General features: G+C 42.7%; 1 long non-coding RNA gene across 2 annotated transcripts in view; it reads left to right on the plus strand.

Moving 5' to 3' along the window:
• Positions 1–10,443: 10,443 nt before the first annotated feature.
• LOC310685861 overlaps positions 10,444–20,090 on the plus strand; it is a 40,032-nt gene continuing 30,385 nt past the window's right edge. For both annotated transcript variants that reach the window (XR_014515571.1, XR_014515572.1), the window contains exon 1: positions 10,444–10,512. This is a non-coding gene — a long non-coding RNA (uncharacterized lncRNA). The remainder of the gene's footprint in view (positions 10,513–20,090) is intronic.

Here is a 20,090-nt window from a genome sequence, read left to right on the forward strand (position 1 = left end):
CCCATGGGCAAGGAAAGGATGCCGATATGGTAGAGTCATTTTGCCATAGTACATAACCACAGGTTGTTGTTTTGTAAGTGCAGGCGTCCCCACCCCACCCCAAAGGAAATGCCATACGTTTTCACTTGCCACACCGCCACCCCATCAAAAAACAGAGGAGAAGAGTTCTCTTCCGCCCACCACCCCCACGCCCTGATCCAAAAGTTTGTTGTGCTGGGTAACAGCCCTAATGCACACAGGGTCCCCTTTGAGTTCTAGCGTCCTACAGCCCCGTGCCAACTAGACCACAGCAATATTCCTATCAATGTATATTTGTGGATGCAATTCCCCCCACATGCACAATTCACTGGTAATGCAAAACAATATGTTAAAAATAGCATGAATTACAATTATTTCGTATGATTCAGTAACCACAAATAAGCCATTATTGCAAGGGAAATGAATCAGCCAGCCCCTGGCAACAAATTCGAAGCGGCAAAGCAGCAGGTAAAATCCATCCCGGCTAAAATTATTACATATGTTTTTCTCGGAGTAATGAAGCACATTTGACATGAACATAAAGTAGCTGTTGAACTTAATCCTATAACTGAAACCTGAATCCTACAACTGTGGAAGCTACCAGGGGGTGAGGGTGGGGCTGGCGAGGGGGGGATACCATGGCAGTTTCTGGGAGTGGGCTTGTCAGGAGGCATCTATTTATGGCTCCCGTTCCTGCTTTAGAGACAGTCTGGGTATTCGGATCTGGTATCTGCATGACTGCCAAGGTCGAAGAAACCTCTCTTGGTGGTAGTTCTGGACCTGAGGTGTGTGTGTGTGTGTGTGTTATCTCACAAGCAAAATACCCCTTGCTGGGAATCGCAGGTGGAGAGAATGATATTGAGCTTGGATCCTGTTTATTGCCGATCAGAAGGTCGGGAGTGTGAATCCCCACAACGGGGTGAGCTCCCATTGCTCTGTCCCAGCTCCTGCCAACCTAGCAGTTTGAAAGCACACCAGTGCAAGTAGATAAATAGGTACCACTGTGGCAGGGAGGTAAACGGTGTTTCCATGTGCCAGAAGCGGTTTAGTCATACTGGCCCCATGACCCGGAAAGCTTTTAGACTTTTGACTGTGTTAATCTCCCTTTTTATATTTTGGACATTTGGGACAGTCTCCTTTGTCTCTATACTTGGAAACTTTGCTCTATGGCCATTTTGATCTGCTCCCTCTAGAGGACAAAGTGAAGTCCGGCACGGCCTAAGACAGTGGAATTTTCCAAGGGAGAATAAATCCCGTGGGAACTGACCTTGACATGAGTGGCGCACAAGAAGAGATAGTCACAAGGGCCAAGACCAAGCAACAACAACAACAACAGCTGCAACAGTCACAGGTAAAGAAAAGAGGCTCAATCTCAGGCGCAACAGTTGGATCAACAGGAACAACAGCAACAACAGGACAAGACAAAGGAGCAGCCGTCTCTATGGAAGCTGTGACAGATGCCTTGCTCAAGATAAACCAAACTCTGGAGTCTCTGACAAAACAGACTTCAGAGAATACACTAAAATTAACAGAAATTTCAGCAAGATTAAACCAGAATACAGAATCTATAAATAAATTGGTGGAGGAAAACGCCACTACGCGCCAAATTGCGGAAGACGCCAAAGCTACTGCGGGAGAGACACAGGAGAAATTAGAGCCGATCGCCAAGAAGGTCTATGAGCATGATGCAACTTTGGCCTTGTGGGAGTTACAGAGGAAAGAGAGAAATTTAAAAATAAGACTGATCCCGGAGAATGAAGGAGACAACCTTGTGGAATACTTGACACGGGAGTTTGTGGATTGTTGGGAACTCCAGGAAGACGAATTCAAAATTACGACTGCCTTTAGATTGGGTAAGAAGCAAAACAGAAAGACTCCGAGAGACTGCTTGATTACACTCAGATCCAAGGAGGAAAGAGACAAAATATTGGGACTACACTTTGAAAAGGCCTTGCGGATTGGAAACTCAGCTGCACAGATCTTTAAAGACATCCCAAAATATTTTCTGGACTTAAGAAACTTCTACAAGGACTTAGCCCTTTTATTAAAGAAAAACGCTATCCGTTTCAGGTGGGAATTCCCACAAGGGCTGTCATTTGATTATAAGGGAAACAAGGTGAAAATAAAGACAATTCAAGATAAAGACAAATTTTTGGCAAGATACCAGGAGGACCTACAGAAGGGGACTGTTGACGTACTTGCAGAACAGAGGAGAGCATTGGATATCCTGAATCTCTCGTTTGGACAAAAACCACTACCATCAGAAGAAGAGCAACAACTTGGAGCTGTTGGAGGAGCCTTAGAAAAATAACAAGATGGCTCTGCAATTCCTTAGTTGGAATTGTAATGGGCTCAATGGGCCTTTGAAGAGAAGACAAGTATTTCATATATTGAATAGAGAACAATTGGACTTGATATGCTTACAAGAAACTCACATAACCAGAGCCCACAGGAGATTACTTTCAAATAAAAGGCTAGGACAAGAATTTATTTCATCAGACAAAGTTAAGAAGAGAGGAGTTGTAATATATGTGAAGGAGAAATGGGCTCCAAAAATGATATTCAAAGATGAACAAGGGAGATATCTGGCTGTGGAGATACAAGTACAAGGAGAAAAATTCTTAGTTGTTGGAATTTATGCACCAAATGAAGGCAAATCCGACTTCTTTAAGAGACTTCATGAAACTTTGATGGACTATCTGGACTACAATATGATAATTATGGGAGACATGAATGGCGTGGTCTCCACTAATATGGACAAGGCACAAAGACTTACAGTCACCAAAGAAGGGAGACTCCCTAAGACTTTTTTCGAAATGACTGAAAATATGGACTTGATAGATATTTGGAGAACAAGGAATCCTCTGGAGAGAGAGGGAACCTTTTTCTCCCAAGCAATGATGACCTGGACCAGAATCGATCAAATCTGGGTTACTAGTGGAATGGCTCCGAAGATCAAGAAAGTGGAAATCTGCCCAAAAACTTGCTCCGACCATAACGCCGTGAAGATGGAGATGAAACTCACAATAACTGGTCAATTTAGATGGAGAATGAATGACACCCTCTTTCGAGATAAGGAGATTCTCACGAAGGCCCAAAAGACCCTAAAAGACTATTTTGAAATAAATTTGAGGACCGACGTGGAGAAAAGAGTGATCTGGGACGCAAGTAAAGCGGTGATGAGAGGATTTTTGATTCAACAAAACTCAATAAAGAGGAAAAAACAAAATGAGAAAAAAGAGAAGATTCTGGAAATGATAAAGGAAGGAGAGAGGAAATTAAGAACAAAACCAAAGTCTCAGGACATTTTAAGAGAGATCAAATTATACCAAACACAATATATGGAATTGATGAACCAAGAGATTGAATGGAAGATAAGGCAAATGAAGCAAAAGACTTTTGAATCAGCAAATAAATGTGGCAAACTTTTGGCATGGCAATTGAAGAAAAGGCAGAAACTAAATACAGTTACAAGCCTAGAGGTGGATGGAAAGAACATATCCAAACCCAATGAAATTAGAAATTGCTTTTTAAGCTATTTTAAAAAACTCTACACCCAAGGCCCGCAAAATGAAGAAGATATAGACAAATTCCTCGGAAAATATGGACTACAAAACATCTCTCATCAAAGTAAGATGGACTTGAACCAGAGAATCTCAGAACAAGAGATAGAGGCTGCCATTCAGAATATGCAACTGGGCAAATCTCCAGGACCAGATGGACTGACTTCCAGATACTACAAATCGCTGAAGGAATGGCTGACTCAACCACTAAGAGAAGTTTGTAACGAGATCCTTGAGGGAAAAAAGGCACCTGAATCGTGGAAAGAGGCATATATTTCACTCATACCAAAGTCAGAGACTGAAAAGACCCAACTCAAGAACTACCGCCCAATATCCCTGCTTAATGTGGATTACAAAATTTTTGCAGACATTTTGGCAAAAAGATTTAAAAGAGTTTTGATGGAGAAGATTCATAAAGACCAAGCAGGCTTTCTCCCTAAAAGACACCTAGCAGACAATGTAAGGAATGTAATAGATATTTTGGAGAAGTTAGAGGTGAATATAAACACCAAGGCAGTATTGATCTTTGTGGATGCGGAGAAGGCCTTTGATAATATCTCTTGGAGTTTTATGAGGAAGAATCTTCATGGGATGGGGGTAGGTCAGGGTTTTGAGAATGGTATGGCTGCAATATACTCTGAACAAAAAGCCAAACTGATTGTAAACAATGTTGTGACTGAGGAACTTAAGATAGAAAAAGGAACACGACAGGGGTGCCCGATTTCCCCATTACTTTTTATTTCAGTTCTGGAGGTGTTGCTGAATATGATAAGAAATGACCAGCAGGTCAAAGGTGTGCAGGTCGGAGCTAAACATTATAAGTTAAGAGCGTTCGCAGATGACCTAGTATTGACTTTGCAAGAGCCAAACACTAGTACGAAAAGGGTTTTAGAAATAATACAACAGTTTGGCCAGGTAGCTGGATTTAAGTTGAACAAGCAAAAAACCAAAGTTTTAGGGAAAAACCTAACAGATATGGAAAAGGAGAAATTTCAAGAGGAAACAGGTTTGACTGTGGTCAAGAAGGTTAAATACCTAGGGGTTTATTTAACATCTAAGAATCAGAATTTGTATAAGGACAACTATGAAAAATGCTGGTCAGAAATTAAAAAAGATTTAGAAATATGGTCAAATTTGAAACTGTCAATGTTAGGCCGAATTGCAGTAATTAAAATGAATGTATTGCCTAGAATGTTATTTTTGTTTCAGACCTTGCAGATTATTGATAAGATGGAATGTTTTAAGAGGTGGCACAAAGATATCTCGAAATTTGTCTGGCAGGGCAAAAAGCCCCGAATTAAATTTAAAATATTGACAGATGTTAAGGAAAGAGGGGGTTTTGCCCTGCCGGACCTAAAATTGTACTATGAGGCAGCAGCTTTTTGCTGGCTCAAAGAATGGATGCTCCTCGAGAACACGGACATCTTGGATCTGGAAGGTTTCAATAACGCTTTTGGTTGGCATGCATATCTTTGGTATGGTAAAGTTAACAGTGCCTTTAAAAATCACATTGTCAGAAAAGCATTGTTTAATGTTTGGATAAGATATAAAGATCTACTGGAAAACAAAACCCCTAGATGGGTGTCGCCAGTGGAGGCTAAAGCAGTGAAGAAACTCAATATGGAGGTCGGATGGCCGAAGTATTGGGAAATTTTAGAACAGGATGGAGATAAGTTCAAACTACAAAGTCAGGAGAAATTGAAGCATAAAGTAGAAAATTGGTTCCAATATCGCCAAATAATGGAATTTTTTAAACAGGACAGGAAAGTCGGTTTCCAGGTGGAAAAATCAAAATTAGAAACCGAACTGTTAGAACCCAACACTAAGAATTTATCTAGAATGTACAACTTGTTGCTGAAATGGAATACACAGGATGAAACAGTTAAATCGGCTATGATTAAGTGGGCTCAGGATGTTGGACATAATATTATGTCAGCTGACTGGGAATGGTTATGGAACACCGGTATAAAATTTACGGCATGTAATGCCTTAAAGGAAAACATTATGAAAATGGTATACAGGTGGTACATGACCCCAGTCAAGCTGGCAAAAATCTATCATTTGCCCGATAACAAATGTTGGAAGTGTAAAGAGACTGAAGGTACCTTTTATCACCTTTGGTGGACATGCCCGAAGATTAAGGCCTTCTGGGAGATGATCTATAATGAAATGAAAAAGGTACTTAAATGTACCTTCCCTAAAAAACCAGAGGCCTTTCTCTTGGGCATTGTCGGCCAATTGGTGACAAAGAAAGATAGAGCTTTTTTCATGTATGCCACAACAGCAGCAAGAATACTCATCGCAAAGTATTGGAAGACACAAGATTTACCCACTTTGGAAGAATGGCAGATGAAAGTGATGGACTATATGACACTGGCCGAGATGACAGGCAGAATCCGTGACCAACGAAAAGAGACGGTGGAAGAAGAATGGAGAAAATTTAAAAGTTATCTTAAGGACTACTACAAACTTAATGAATGCTAAAATGCCGTGGTTTCCAGAAACAAAGGGGTACAGGGATATAAGGTTAGATTATAAAAGAGGACTAAGAGGATAGAGATTGGAAAGTAACAATTGGGAGTTGCTAGTTGAACTACGGACATTGGGATGCAGAGAGGGGGGGTATGGGGAAGTCCAAGAAAAGAGGTTTATGAAAATATGTTTGAAACTATACGTGTATGTTTGTCATTTTTAATGTTTGTTTGTTTTTCTTAAAAATGTTGTAAAACCAATAAAAATTTTATAAAAAAAAAAAAAAAAAAGGAAAGCTGTCTGTGGACAAACGCCAGCTCCCTTGGCCTGAAAGCGAGATGAGCGTTGCACCCCATAGTTGCCTTTGACTGGACTTAACAGTCCAGGGGTCCTTTACCTTTACCTTTTCCCTGTTGCCTTCCCACAGGAATCTGTTTGGCCACTGTGAGAACAGGATGCTAGACTAGATGGGTCATTGGCCTGATCCAGCAGGCTCTTCTTATGCTCTTTTGCTCACTGTGGTTTCCAACACAGCAAAATGCCCAGACTTGCACTTTTTGTATCCATTTTTGAGATTTGTAAGTTTAGTCACAGTGAGTCAAGGATGGCTACATGAGTCACATGGTTTCGCTGATGAATCACTGCATGCCTCACTTCTTCGAGGATCTTTTCTCCTTCTTTTGCCCTGATTATTGTGTGATGAAATGTATCAGGGCAAGTCAAGTAAAATGCAACAGTGTCACCTCTCATTCTTCTTCCATCCTGCCAGTCACCCTATACAGTGATGAGCACTCGTGTCTGGCTAAAAAGATAATGATAGCCCTGACTTAATTGCACTTCGGAAGTAGTTTGGGGTTTCTGTATAATGCATACCCTCCAATATTTCTCTAATGAAAATAGGATGTCCTTAATAATAATAATAATAATAATAATAATAATAATAATAATACCTCACCCATCAGACTCAGCCCCAGGCATTTTGGGTGGCTTCTAACATATATAAAAACATAATAAAGCATTAAACATTAAAAACTTCCAAATACAGGGCTGACTTCAGATATCTTCTATAGGCTGTCTCCTTGGCTGGCTGGGTGTGTGTGTGTGTCACATATCTCCATTCCCTCTAACATCTCTCCAATGACAATAGGGACATCCTAAGGAAAAGCACTCCTTCATGGATCACTGCCTTGTCGTGGCGAAGGGGCTTGAATAACTCAGAGAAGCTATGAGCTATGCTATGCAGGGCCACCCAAGACGGACAGGTCCTAGTGGAGAGTCTCAGATATGCAGATGACACAACCTTGATGGCAGAAAGTAAGGAACAATTAAAGTACCTTTTAATGGGAGTGAAAGAGGAGAGCGCAAAATATGGTCTGAAGCTCAACATAAAAAAACCACCTACTGGCAAATAGAAGGGGACAAAATGGAGGCAGTGAGAGATTTTACTTTCTTGGGTTCCATGATTACTGCAGATGGTGACAGCAGTCATGAAATTAAAAGACGCCTGCTTCTTGGGAGAAAAGCAATGACAAACCTAGACAGCTTCTTAAAAAGCAGAGACATCACCTTGCCAATAAAGGTCCGTATAGTTAAAGCTATAGTTGAAGTGGCTGGGACAAAGCTGAAGATCTAACCTATCCATTCTTAAGGAAATCAGCTCTGAGTGCTCACTGGAAGGACAGATCATGAAGCTGAGGCTCCAATAATTTGGCCACCTCATGAGAAGAGAAGATTCACTGGAAAAGACCCTGATGTTGGGAAAGATTGAAGGCACAAGGAGAAGGGGACGACAGAGGATGAGATGGTTGGACAGTGTTCTCAAAGCTACCAACATGAGTTTGACCAAACTGCAGGAGGCAGTGGAAGACAGGAGTGCCTGGCGTGCTCTGGTCCATGGGGTAATGAAGAGTCGGACACGACTAAACAACTAAACAACAACAATGAAAAGCAGGGCATTCCGGGATCAAATCAGAAACTGGGACGGCTTCTGTAAATCTGGATCTGCTCTGGTAAATAGGGAAACTTGGAGCGTCTGATAGTGCACTTTGGGCCTCAGTAAAATGTGAGCATCTCTCTTCATTGACCAGTGGATTCAATAATTACTGAAGGGTTTTTGACATCCCACCCCTTCACTGATTTTACATAGGAAGAACCTCCATACCATTAAGAGGAATCAGGGCTGCACTGGAGGGGGTTGTTGCTATTTAATACTTATTACTTGCTTTACTCAGGGAAGTGACTTACAGACACAAAAGTTGATGAGGCTACATTTTAATATTTTAATGTTCCATTATTTTAATGTTGTATTTTATTTTTGTTTTTAAGTTGTAATCATTCATCTTGTTTTTATTATTGCTTGTAAGCCGCTCTGAGCCCGGCCTTGGCTGGGGAGGGCGGGGTATAAATAAAAATTATTATTATTATTATTAAAAACCAATTACAATAAATACAGCCAATAAAAATCTAGTTGCAGCAGTTGCTTTAATCAGCCCCCACAATGACAATTTTAACATGGGAAGATGGCAGAAGGTCCCCGTTTTTATCCTTGGCATTTCTGGGAAAGACCCCCATCTGAAACCCTGGCACAGCTCCTGAGCTAGACAGATCAATAGTTTGATTTGGTAAAATGCAGCTTTCCACATTTCAAGAGCAGTTCTAAAAGTGCCATCCTAAACACCGGGGATTCAACCTAACGGAACTCAATGGTGAGGCAAACTTTTGAACAAAAATTCTGTGGGTCATACTTTAGAATAATTGCAGGATTTAGTGGAAAGAGTCAATTAACAGCTGCCCATTTGGGAACAGATAATCTCTAAGCACTAACTCTGCAGGAGATGTGCCCCCTATTTCACTTACCCTGGATCAGGGATCAGCAAACTTTTTCAGCAGGGGGCCGGTCCACTATCCCTCAGACCTTGTGGGGGGCCGGACTATATTTTGGAAAAAATTGAATGAATGAATTCCTATGCCCCACAAATAACCCAGAGATGCATTTTAAATAAAAGCACACATTCTGCTCATATAAAAACACCAGGCAGGCCCCACAAATAACCCAGAGATGCATTTTAAATAAAAGGACACATTCTACTCATGTAAAAACACGCTGATTCCCAGACTGTCCGCAGGCCAGATTTAGAAGGCGATTGGGCCAGATCTGGCCCCTGGGCCTTAGTTTGCCTACCCATGCCCTAGATCATCATATCTCTGTCCCTAAATAGGCTTGAGATGATTAAAAGAAACTGGAGAAATGTAGATTTCCTTCTCTCTTGAAAGGTTTTTTTTTTTTTTTTGGTCATTCACTGAGCTGACATTCCTTGGCTCCCAGTACATTAAATAAATCTAATTATGACACTTTAATAAAATATGTTAAAGGAGATTATTTGAGGCCAAAGTCTGAAAGCAATGCAGAACATGTTCCAGCAGCACATTCCTTGCACCTGGATATTAACCTCTTCAATGCCCTCTGGACATATGGCACAAATCCAGAATCACAGCACCTGTAGTTCCCGGTGGATGTCTGCCATAAGCACTCACTTCATAGGAAAGTTTAATATGACACATTCAGCATAGCTGGGCGGATTGTGACCCCAAGTTTACTGATGTTTCAGGAGCCAGTGGGACAGGCAAAAACCTGCACATTTCCCAGTTTGCCTCAGTGGAGCCGAGTGCCAATTTGGCCTGTCCGTATCCCTTACTAGCTGCTGTTCACAAAACATTCAGATCGCTGAATTCCACATTCGTACAAGCAATTCGCAGCAAATTGTTGGGCTGGTGCCAAGACGAGATTAATCACAAAACCAAATGTGTTTCCTGATGAAATGAAAATCATTCTGGGAGGGAAACCAAGAGGTTTATGAAAGAACGTAAGCATATCTCAGAGTACAACACCTACCTACATACCTTTTGCACACACACATACACAGAGACAGTAATTAGGGCATGCAGCTATAAATTTATACTGGTTTCACTCTCATGGAATGGTGGTGTTGTGACATTGCTAAGACTCCTTTGTTAGAGACCCAGGTGTTCTGATTAGTGCAAGAGATAGAACTGAGCATCGGGGTGGTAGTGTTTACTATTGTCAAATGGAAAGCAGCCATGGCGAACTGTCTCCGTTGACTTAGAATCATAGAATCATAGAGTTGGAAGAGACCACAAGGGCCATCTAGTCCAACCCCCTGCCAAGCAGGAAACACCACCAGAGCACTCCTGACATATGGTTGTCAAGCCTCTGCTTAAAGACCTCCAAAGTAGGAGACTCCACCACACTCCTTGGCAGCAAATTCCACTGTCGAACAGCTCTTACTGTCAGGAAGTTCTTCCTAATGTTTAGGTGGAATCTTCTTTCTTGTAGTTTGGATCCATTGCTCCGTGTCTTCTTCTCTTCACTTGGGTGGGACTTGAGATCTTTTCCCACCAAATGCAACCTAACCCTGTGGCATGAAGGCTTGGTAAGCTGGTAAGAAGTTGGTTTTTTTATTATTGTTGTTGTTGCTGTTGTTGTTGTTGTTTCTCTATCACTTTATTTAAAACAAAAAGAAGACACCTCAAAGCAGTTTAAGGTAAAGGTAAAGGGACCCCTGACCATTAGGTCCAGTCGTGACTGACTCTGGGGTTGCGGTGCTCATCTCGCTTTATTGGCCGAGGGAGCCGGCGTACAGCTTCCGGGTCATGTGGCCAGCATGACTAAGCCGCTTCTGGCGAACCAGAGCAGTGCACAGAAACACCGTTTACCTTCCCTCCGGAGCGGTACCTATTTATCTACCTGCACTTTTCACATCCTTTCAAACTGCTATGTTGGCAGGAGCAGGGACCAAGCAACGGGAGCTCACCCCGTCGTGGGGATTTGAACCGCTGACCTTCTGATCAGCAAATCCTAGGCTCTGTGGTTTAACCCACAGCGCCACCCGTGTCAAAGCAGTTTACAATCTGCATTAAAACATCATATAAAACAATCCAGACCCAAACGTTACTAAAGAAAGTCAAACATAAAGGATACATTCAAAGCAACGTAATTAACAGGAAACCAGGATATTATCTTAAAAGATTTCAAAACAAAACATTGCAAAGGAGGCCGGCTACAGAATGCACACTGAAGGCAGCAAAGTTATCTTAAACCTTTCAAAAGAAAACACGACTAAAGGAAGTCAGTTATAAAACACATGTTTAAAACAGCATAATTAGCAAGAGAATAAAATATTATCCTGAGCATAGAAGGCTTATGAGTGGGTTGCAGCTAGGCTGCAGAATATGCATGTTGGTTATAGGAGCACCCAGGTCCTGTCTCCAGATTCTGCAGGTAGGGCTGGAAAGAGCCTTGTCTGAAACCCTGGAGTGCTGCCGCCTGGCAGTGTAGACACTCCTGAGCAAGAAGGATCAATGGTTTGAATCAGTATAAGACACCTTCCAGTTATGTACATACACTATTTGATTCAGCATCAGGTTTGGGGGGGATTTTCTGTATTGTGTAGCGATTCACTCTTTTCCAAGCTCCCTGTCTGGCAGGATTCCAGTTGCGATTTTTGGACATCCATTTTAGATTAGGGATTCTTCTAGTGAACCATGCCACCTAACCGCTTCCTTCTCTTTATCTTATTTTGGTGACATGGAGGTTTAATCTGAAATCAGTGTGGATTTGTTGGTGTCTCTGGTATCTTCTCTCTCTTGCATCAGGGAAGTCTGCTTATATTATGGATGGATGTTCTGCGTTGTTTTATTAATACAACTGCTACAAGTCTGGCTAGAACAATAAGCTTATGAAATGAACAGTGTGGAACATGCTGGACCAGGAGGGTTCTTTGATCTGATCCAGCAGAGCTTTCAGTGTATTTTATCATCCTTTCTACTACTCTGTTCATGCATTGCCAAAGTGGCAAGATTACAACTTTTGCATGGCTCAGTTTCTCTCTGGCAATGTGGATAACTGAATCACGTGTAGTCAGTGGGATGATATAGAGGGGATATATAAAGGATGTAGGTGGCGCTGTGGTCTAAACCACTGAGCCTCTTGGGCTTGCCAATCAGAAGGTTGGCGGTCTGAATCCCCGTGATGAATTCCCATTGCTCTGCCCCAGCTCCTGCCAACTTAGCAGTTCAAAAGCATGCCAGTGCAAGTAGATAAATAGGTACCGCTGAGGCAGGAAGGTAAATGGCGTTTCCATGCGCTCATGGTGTTCTGTTGCACCAAAAGTGGTTTAGTCATGCTGGCCACATGACCGAGAAAGCTGTCTGTGGACAAATGCTAGCTCCCTTGGCCTGAAAGCGAGATGAGTGCCGGAACCCCATAGTCGCCTTTAGCTGTCTAGGGGTCCTTTACCTTTTTTTTTCTTTACTTTTATAGAGGTGTTACCATGCAAGCACCCCTCTAATCCATACTGCTGATTTTAGCATGGAAGAAGAGTTTGGATTTGATATCCCACTTTATCACTACCCTAAGGAGTCTCAAAGCGGCTAACAATCTCCTTTCCCTTCCTCCCCACAACAAATACTCTGTGAGGTGAGTGAGGCTGAGAGACTTCAGAGAAGTGTGACTAGTCCAAGGTCACCCAGCAGCTGCATGTGGAGGAGCGGGGACGCGAACCCGGTTCCCCAGATTACGAGTCCACCACTCTTAACCACTACACCACACTGGCTCTCACTGGATGGTACCCATGTGATCATAGGGGCTCCACGTGGTCTAGGCTGTGAGAGCCAGTATGGATCACAAGCAATCTCTGCATTCTGAGAACATTGTTTTATTGGTTTGTTTATTTTACTGTTACATCCCACCTTTCCTCCTTAGAGCTCAAGGTGGCGTACGTGGTTCTCCCCCTCCTCATTTCATCCTCACAGCAACCCTGTGCGGTAGGTTAGGCTGAGAGACTGTGACTGGCCCAACATCATCCAGTGAGTTTCATGAGGGAGAAGGGATTTGAACCCTGGTCTCCCAGGTCCTTGTCCAACACTCTAACCCCTACCCTGCACTTTCATCCTGAGAACACGCAAATCAAGCTTACGACGAATTGAATATGGTTGGTTCCTTTTGCTTTTTACTGTTATGGTGTAGGTTCCAAGAACTTTGTCACCTTTTGTTAGCTGTCAATTTTTCCGACTACAAGTGAAGCCTTGTAGTATCTCAAAAAGCCTTGTGAACAATTACAGCCTGGAGTCAGGAGGATGCATTTATGTGTGAATATATTTGGACAATTTACTGAGCTCTGTTGAAATATCTACAAAACCCCAACGCATGGATGATCTGAATGAGTGACAACCACTTTCTCATCCTTCAGCCAGGTTGAATAAGGATTCACCCCTTTCACATGTGAAAACGTAGTGGAATCCATGCCCATCATAGGACTGCCTGAACGATTAATTGAGGATGGTCAGTGGCGTAGCGTGGGGGGTGCAGGGGGGGCCGGCCGCACCGGGCTCAACATCTGGGGGTTAGGGTTAGGGGGCGCAAATCCACGGGTTAGGGGGCGCAAATTACTTGCCTTGCCCCGGGGGCTGACAACCCACGCTACGCCACTGAGGATGGTGAATAACAATGATTGTGCCACTGCTTCACACAACACAACCTTCAGCCTCCAGTACTATGCATTACCTTTTTATAAATGATTGGAAGCAGTGGGACTAACTTCGAAGTAACCATGCTAATGACTGACCTGTAAATTGGTAAGTGGACAAACTGTGTACTTTATTATCAAGTTGTATGGGAAGGCCTAGCGTAGCCTTCGTCAGCCTGGTACAATCTCAATATTTTGGACTACAACTCCCAACAACCCCCTGTGCTGACTGAGGCTGAAGGGACATGGAGTTCAAAAATCTGGAGGGCACCAGGTTGGAAAAGTCTGATCCAGGGCAGATTGTTGGGGGGGGGGTTGGGGGGACGTATTAGAAGCCACCCATAACTGAACTGATTCCATAGGAGCAGCATAATTACAAAACAAACTCAACAACCATAATGAGCAAAGATGACTTTTGTAGCAATGGGTGAAACTGTTCTTTATTTCTCTCCCCCCCCCCCCTTTAAGCTGGACATTCCTGTCCCTTTAAGTGCAAATGGCTACATTAATATTCTCTTTTTTAAAATAAAAAAACCATGAAGCCTTGTTTGCAATCAATGCATATTCCCCCTTTGTGTAAGAATAACAGATGTTGATAGAAATAGCCATTGGGTTTGTAAAGAACCCATTTCATGTGTCAGAATAGTTGTGCCTCTTCTAGATGAAATGTCAAAAGCAGGCAGATATCTCAATGTGAAATGACCTTAAGAAAAACCCGACCTCGCCAAAGATGACCTTTTTCCAGCAAGAAACATTAAAATTACAACCATATTCATGCTTCAGCTTCAAAAACAATATGTATTTCTTTTCCTTTTTTGTACTTTTCCATCTCGGCATCCTGTGTATTTTAAATAAAGATGTACACTGGCCCTTCTATATGCCATGTTACGCTGAGCATATTTATTTCTCTGTGGGAGTAAAATGGGGGTGCATGAATATTTATATACATATATATTATGTACATACACAGATCTATATACTCCGAGCGAATCAAGCCAAATCCTCCTAATTTCTCAAGAGCCCTCGCGTTTTCTCTCTCTTCATTTTGCACTAGCAGGATGCATTACTTATTGTAACAGAGTGTCTTTTCCCCCTGAATTTTTCACAAATCCCCACAGCCTTGCTTTCTGCAAGTAAAATGCATGTCTTAACAATGACTTAATCAGTTTGAAGTGTCCAAGGTTCTTATAAAGCAGCGATAGAGGGGAATTCACATATAATAGTGTACGTGTGCCATTGCTCATTAGTACCATAGAGAGGAAGACTGGGGAGCGTTTTTCAGTTTGAGAGCTACATTACCATATGGGGGACATTCTGGGGGCTAAATGCTAGCGGAGGGTCACAGCCACACACACACACTTAGAGAATCATAGAATGGGAAGGGACCCTGTTGTTGTGGTTGTTGTTTAGTCGTGTCTGACTCTTCATGACCCCATGGACCAGAGCACGCCAGGCACTCCTGTCTTCCACTGCCTCCCGCAGTTTGTTCAAACTCATGTTGGTAGCTTCAAGAACACTGCCCAACCATCTCGTCCTCTGTCGTCCCCTTCTCCTTGTGCCTTCCATCTTTCCCAACATCAGGGTCTTTTCCAGGGAGTCTTCTCTTCTCATGAGGTGGCCAAAGTACTGGAGCCTCAGCTTCAGGATCTGTCCTTCCAGTGAGCACTCAGGGCTGATTTCCTTAAGAATGGATAGGTTTGATCTTTGGCTTTGGCCCAGCTGCTTCATCAGCTGTGATGTACTTGTACTTGTACTTGTCCTCCGCTCTTCCCCAGTAGCATGTTGGATGCCTTCTTACCTGAGGGGCTCATCTTCCAGCATCATAACTTTTATATGCCTGTTGTTTTTGTCCATGGAGTTTTCTTGGCAGGATACTGGAGTGGCTTGCCGGTTCCTGCTCCAGGTGGATCACGTTTAGTCAATACTCTCCACTATGACCTGTCCATCTTGGGTGGCCATGCACAGTATAGCTCATAGCTTCTCTGAGTTATTCAAGCCCCTTTGCCATGACCAGGCAGTGATCCATGAAGGAGGAAGGGAACATGAGGGTCATCTAATCCAAGCCCCTCGCATTGCAGGAATCTCAACTGAAGCATCCAGGACAGATGTCCATCCAACCTCTGCTTAAAAGATTCAATTGAAGGAGAGTCCACAACCTCCCACGGGAGTCTGTTCCACTGTCAAAGAGCTCTTCCTTTCAGAAAGTTCTTCCTGATGTTTACTCAGAATCTCATTTCTTCTAACTTGAAGCCATTGGTTTGGGTCCTACCCTCCAGAGCAGGAGGAAACAAACTTGATCCATCTTCCATGTGACAGCCCTTGAGATATCATATCTCCTCATTTCCAGGCTGAACATACTCAACTCCAGTAGTAGATAGGTAGCCGTGTTGGTCTGCCATAGTCAAAATAAAAAAATTCCTTCCAGTAGCACCTTAAAGACCAACTAAGTTAGTTCTTGGTATGAGCTTTCGTGTGCATGCACACTTCTTCAGATACATACTCAACTCCCTCAACCATTCCTCGTAAGGATTGCTTTCCAGACCTTTGGTCATCTTGATCACCCTCCTCTTAATATTAAGCCTGTAAGTTTACTGTTGGGGTGCAAGGTAGGGATGTGGGATAAATTCGATTAGGTTTGCCTGTAAGAGCAAACCTACCAAATCCACACAATTTGAATTTCTCTGAATTTTGCAAAGCAGTTCGCCAGCCAAGTAATGTGTACAGAAATGCATATTCGTGGGCAAAGTGTGCAAATATATATATGCATATGTCAGTGAAGAGTACATAAAAATGCATTATATTAGGGGAAACTGGAAAATGGATATATTAGGCAAAATATATACAATAAAGTTTTTATTAGGAGAAATTTGCACTAAAATGCTGACAAATTTCCATGAGGACTTCTTTTTAAAGAAAGAATCACAAATAGCTGAAGAAATGTGGAGAATTAAATTTAAGGTTGGAAACTGAGGACTGACAGATCTATCTGTCCCTAGTGGGGACACTCACACTTTACACTTCCTTTTCAGAATTTGTGCTGCTGTTTTAATCAGATGCCTTGGCGTCCCTTATCTTGGCAGATCTCTTCTGAGGTGGGTGGGACCAGATGACTCATTGCTTCCCCACAATCCATTTGCAGAAGTACTTGAGAGTCCCAATATTTGATGAAGTTGGGTTAACATGGTGTTTAGAAACTCTCTCTCTCTCTTACCTTCCCCACCTGGCTTTTATCAAACACTTCTCCAATTTGCTGCATTAGCCTTGAGCCATCACTAACCCAAATTAAGGCAGGAAGCAATAAGAGCCTGATGCTGTCAAGCCTTTAGTATCAGGTTTGTAAATGCCCCAAAGGGATGGTGTTTTGTATGGTTTTGCTATTTGGATAAAAAGATCTGAATTTGGAGTTAACTGCATTCACTGCTATATTTAAGGCTCTCTTGTATTTGGTCAACAGAGGTTGATAAATCAGTGTCAACAGAAGCAGCAGAAATATTAACTGGGTTCTCTATACTTTAACAAATCCAAAAAAAAAGAAAGGGGGTCACTAGTTCATAACGAAGCAAGAAAGCGCACTACATAGAAATGAAAGTATACTTTTTACACAGAACAAGAAAATCTGACTTCCATTTTAACAGGCATGTTAAAATATCCTAGGTATGAGAAAAAATAGACAAAAAACACCATCAATGTTTCAAAATCCATATGTTTGGCTGTCATATAGCTTTTTAAAAATCCTGATTGATTGTATGTGGATGTACTTCTCTTCATTCTGCAACATACCAAACGACCTGAGAATAGCTCAGTTGGTAGAGCATGAGACTCATTATCTATGCTTCCTCTTAAATCTTTAACCCATAATTCAATTGTCCTCTTTGGAACAAAATGTAATAAGCTTGCCTCAAGCCAGGAATGACGCGGGTGGCACTCTGGTCTAAACCACAGAGCCTAGGGCTTGCCGATCAGAAGGTCAGTGGTTCGAATTCCCGTGACAGGGTGAGCTCCTGTTGCTTGCTCCCTGCTCCTGCCAACCTAGCAGTTCGAAAGCACGAAGTGCAAGTAGATAAATAGGTACCGCTGTGGTGGGAAGGTAAACAGCATTTCCGTGCGCTGCTCTGGTTCGCCAGAAGCAGCTTAGACATGCTGGTAACATGGCTGTCTGCAGACAAATGCCGGCTCCCTTGGCCAGTAAAGCGAGATGAGCACCGCAACCCTGGAGTTGTCCACGACTGGACTTAATGGTCAGGGGTCCCTTTACCTTTACCTTTAAGCCAGAAATGCAGTGTCATAATGCCCTCCATTTAATCTTCTTCAGTAACACAGTTGTGTGCAAACAAAAGTTTTCCACCAACAGCCCACACGTGGTGCAATCAAATAAACCAAAACCATAAATGTAAACAGTGAGGTTGCAAGGATGGGTATCTGAAGAAAGGAAGTGATGTCCTAAAATGACCTGACCTCTGCAATGATGTTCACTTGAAGTGGTCTTTCAGGTTTGTTATCTGCTGCTGGCAACATACTTTTCGGGGCCTGCTTTGAGTGCATTCAAAATGCCAGATCAATGTGGGGAGCGGCCGAAGCTCAGGGACATGTTTTCCATACACAAGATTCCCAGTTCAATCCTGACCTGCACTCAAGGGTTGAAATGCACAGCTAAGGTCACATATAGTTTCCCCTTCAGTGGAGGACTCCCCCCTCAAGGGTTAGATACCCCTACTGAGTGGGATCATCACCTTGCTGACAAAGGTCCATATAGTTAAAACTATGGTTTTCCCAGTAGTGGTGTATGGAAGGGAGAGCTGGACCATAAAGAAGGCTGATCGCCGAAGAATTGATGCTTTTGAATTACGGTGCTGGAGGAGACTGTTGAGAGTCCCATGGACTGCAAGAAGATCAAACCTCTCCATTCTGAAGGAAATCAGCCCTGAGTGCTCACTGGAAGGACAGATCCTGAAGCTGAGGCTCCAATACTTTGGCCACCTCATGAGAAGAGAAGACTCCCTGGAAAAGGCCCGGATGTTGGGAAAGATTGAGGGCACAAGGAGAAGGGGACGACAGAGGACGAGATGGTTGGACTGTGTTCTTGAAGCTACTAATGTGAGTTTGACCAAACTGTGAGAGGCAGTGGAAGACAGGAGTGCCTGGCGTGCTCTGGTCCATGGGGTCACGAAGAGTCGGACATGACTAAATGACTAAACAACAACAACAACTGTGTGGGATGGGCAATGAGAAGAAGGGGGGAAATTTTGGAAAACCGGTCACCTTTATTTTTATTTATCTTTATTTTAAAAGATTCATAGTTCACCCTTTACTCCAAAAGAGCAGGGAACAATAAAAGCTTCATTTAAAACAAAAATCCATTAATCAATGTGAACAGCTAAAATTCCCATTACAATCCATTCTAAAACAGCAGAATGTATCTAAAAATTTTGCAGACTGCTACTGCAATTGCATTTCAGTTGTCCCTGTCACCACCACCACTGAAACGCCAATAGCCACAAACCAGACCTTTAAAAAACACAGGCGGTCAATTTGGGAAACACTGGAATGCAACGGTTTGGCAGCAATGACATCCACATCTCCGGAACGACGGAGTGAATGAAAGATGCCAGTTCCAGAGGAAAAGGGTGGGGTAGAAGCCATTGACTTCTCTGCAGCTCTTCAGTAGTACAGAGGCAACTCTGACCCACAAACGCAGATGCTCTTGCTGCATGTCTAGGACAGCTTTTGGAGGTTCAGCAGAAAATCCTAAAACTGGTGTGTGTGCACGTGCGTGTGTGCATGTGTGCAAGGGGATTAAACACATTGAATGACAAAGAGTAGCCAGGCCATTGGTTTTCTGCACTGTGTGCATGTGTCTAAAGTGAAGGAACCCTTAAGCAGTCTTTGGCTGCCATTTCCATTTTCTCCTCTTTTCTCTTCTAGTATTTTAATTTTCTCCATTTCTCTTTTCAAGATACTCCTTTTCCACCTTAACAGGCCAATGCATATCTCTGTGTAGTTTTATTGTTCCCCCTACTTTACTCTTTTCTTTCTTTCTTTCTTTCTTTCTTTCTTTCTTTCTTTCTTTCTTTCTTTCTTTCTTTCTTTCTTTGCTCAGTGATACACAAACCATCTGTGCTTCTAACACAATGTTCTTGAATAGCCTCCAGGCTGAGTCTGTGGTTTGAAAGTTTTTAACTCTGCCCTTCAGCCTGCTGTTAACCATTTTCCTCATAGTTTTAAAATGTGCCATTTTAAAGTTTTACGGTCCCCCCCCTGGGGGAGGCGTTTCCCCCTCTATTAAGATATCAAAAGTAATTACGCGTCAGTTGCTGTTACCCTGTTGAGCTCAGCTGGGGAACCCTTCGCTAGATATAGAGCCGTGGCTTGAACCTTGCCACTCCACAAAATACGTCACACTATTAAAGGTGTTTGAACCCCCCTCCCCCTTGTCACACATAACTCTATTGAAACTCATAGTCAATCTCTCCCTAGTTCCAGCTTTGCTATTCTT

This window comes from Podarcis liolepis (genome assembly GCF_965112155.1).
Source record: "Podarcis liolepis genome assembly, chromosome: 1".
NCBI classification, from domain to species: Eukaryota; Metazoa; Chordata; class Lepidosauria; order Squamata; family Lacertidae; genus Podarcis; species Podarcis liolepis.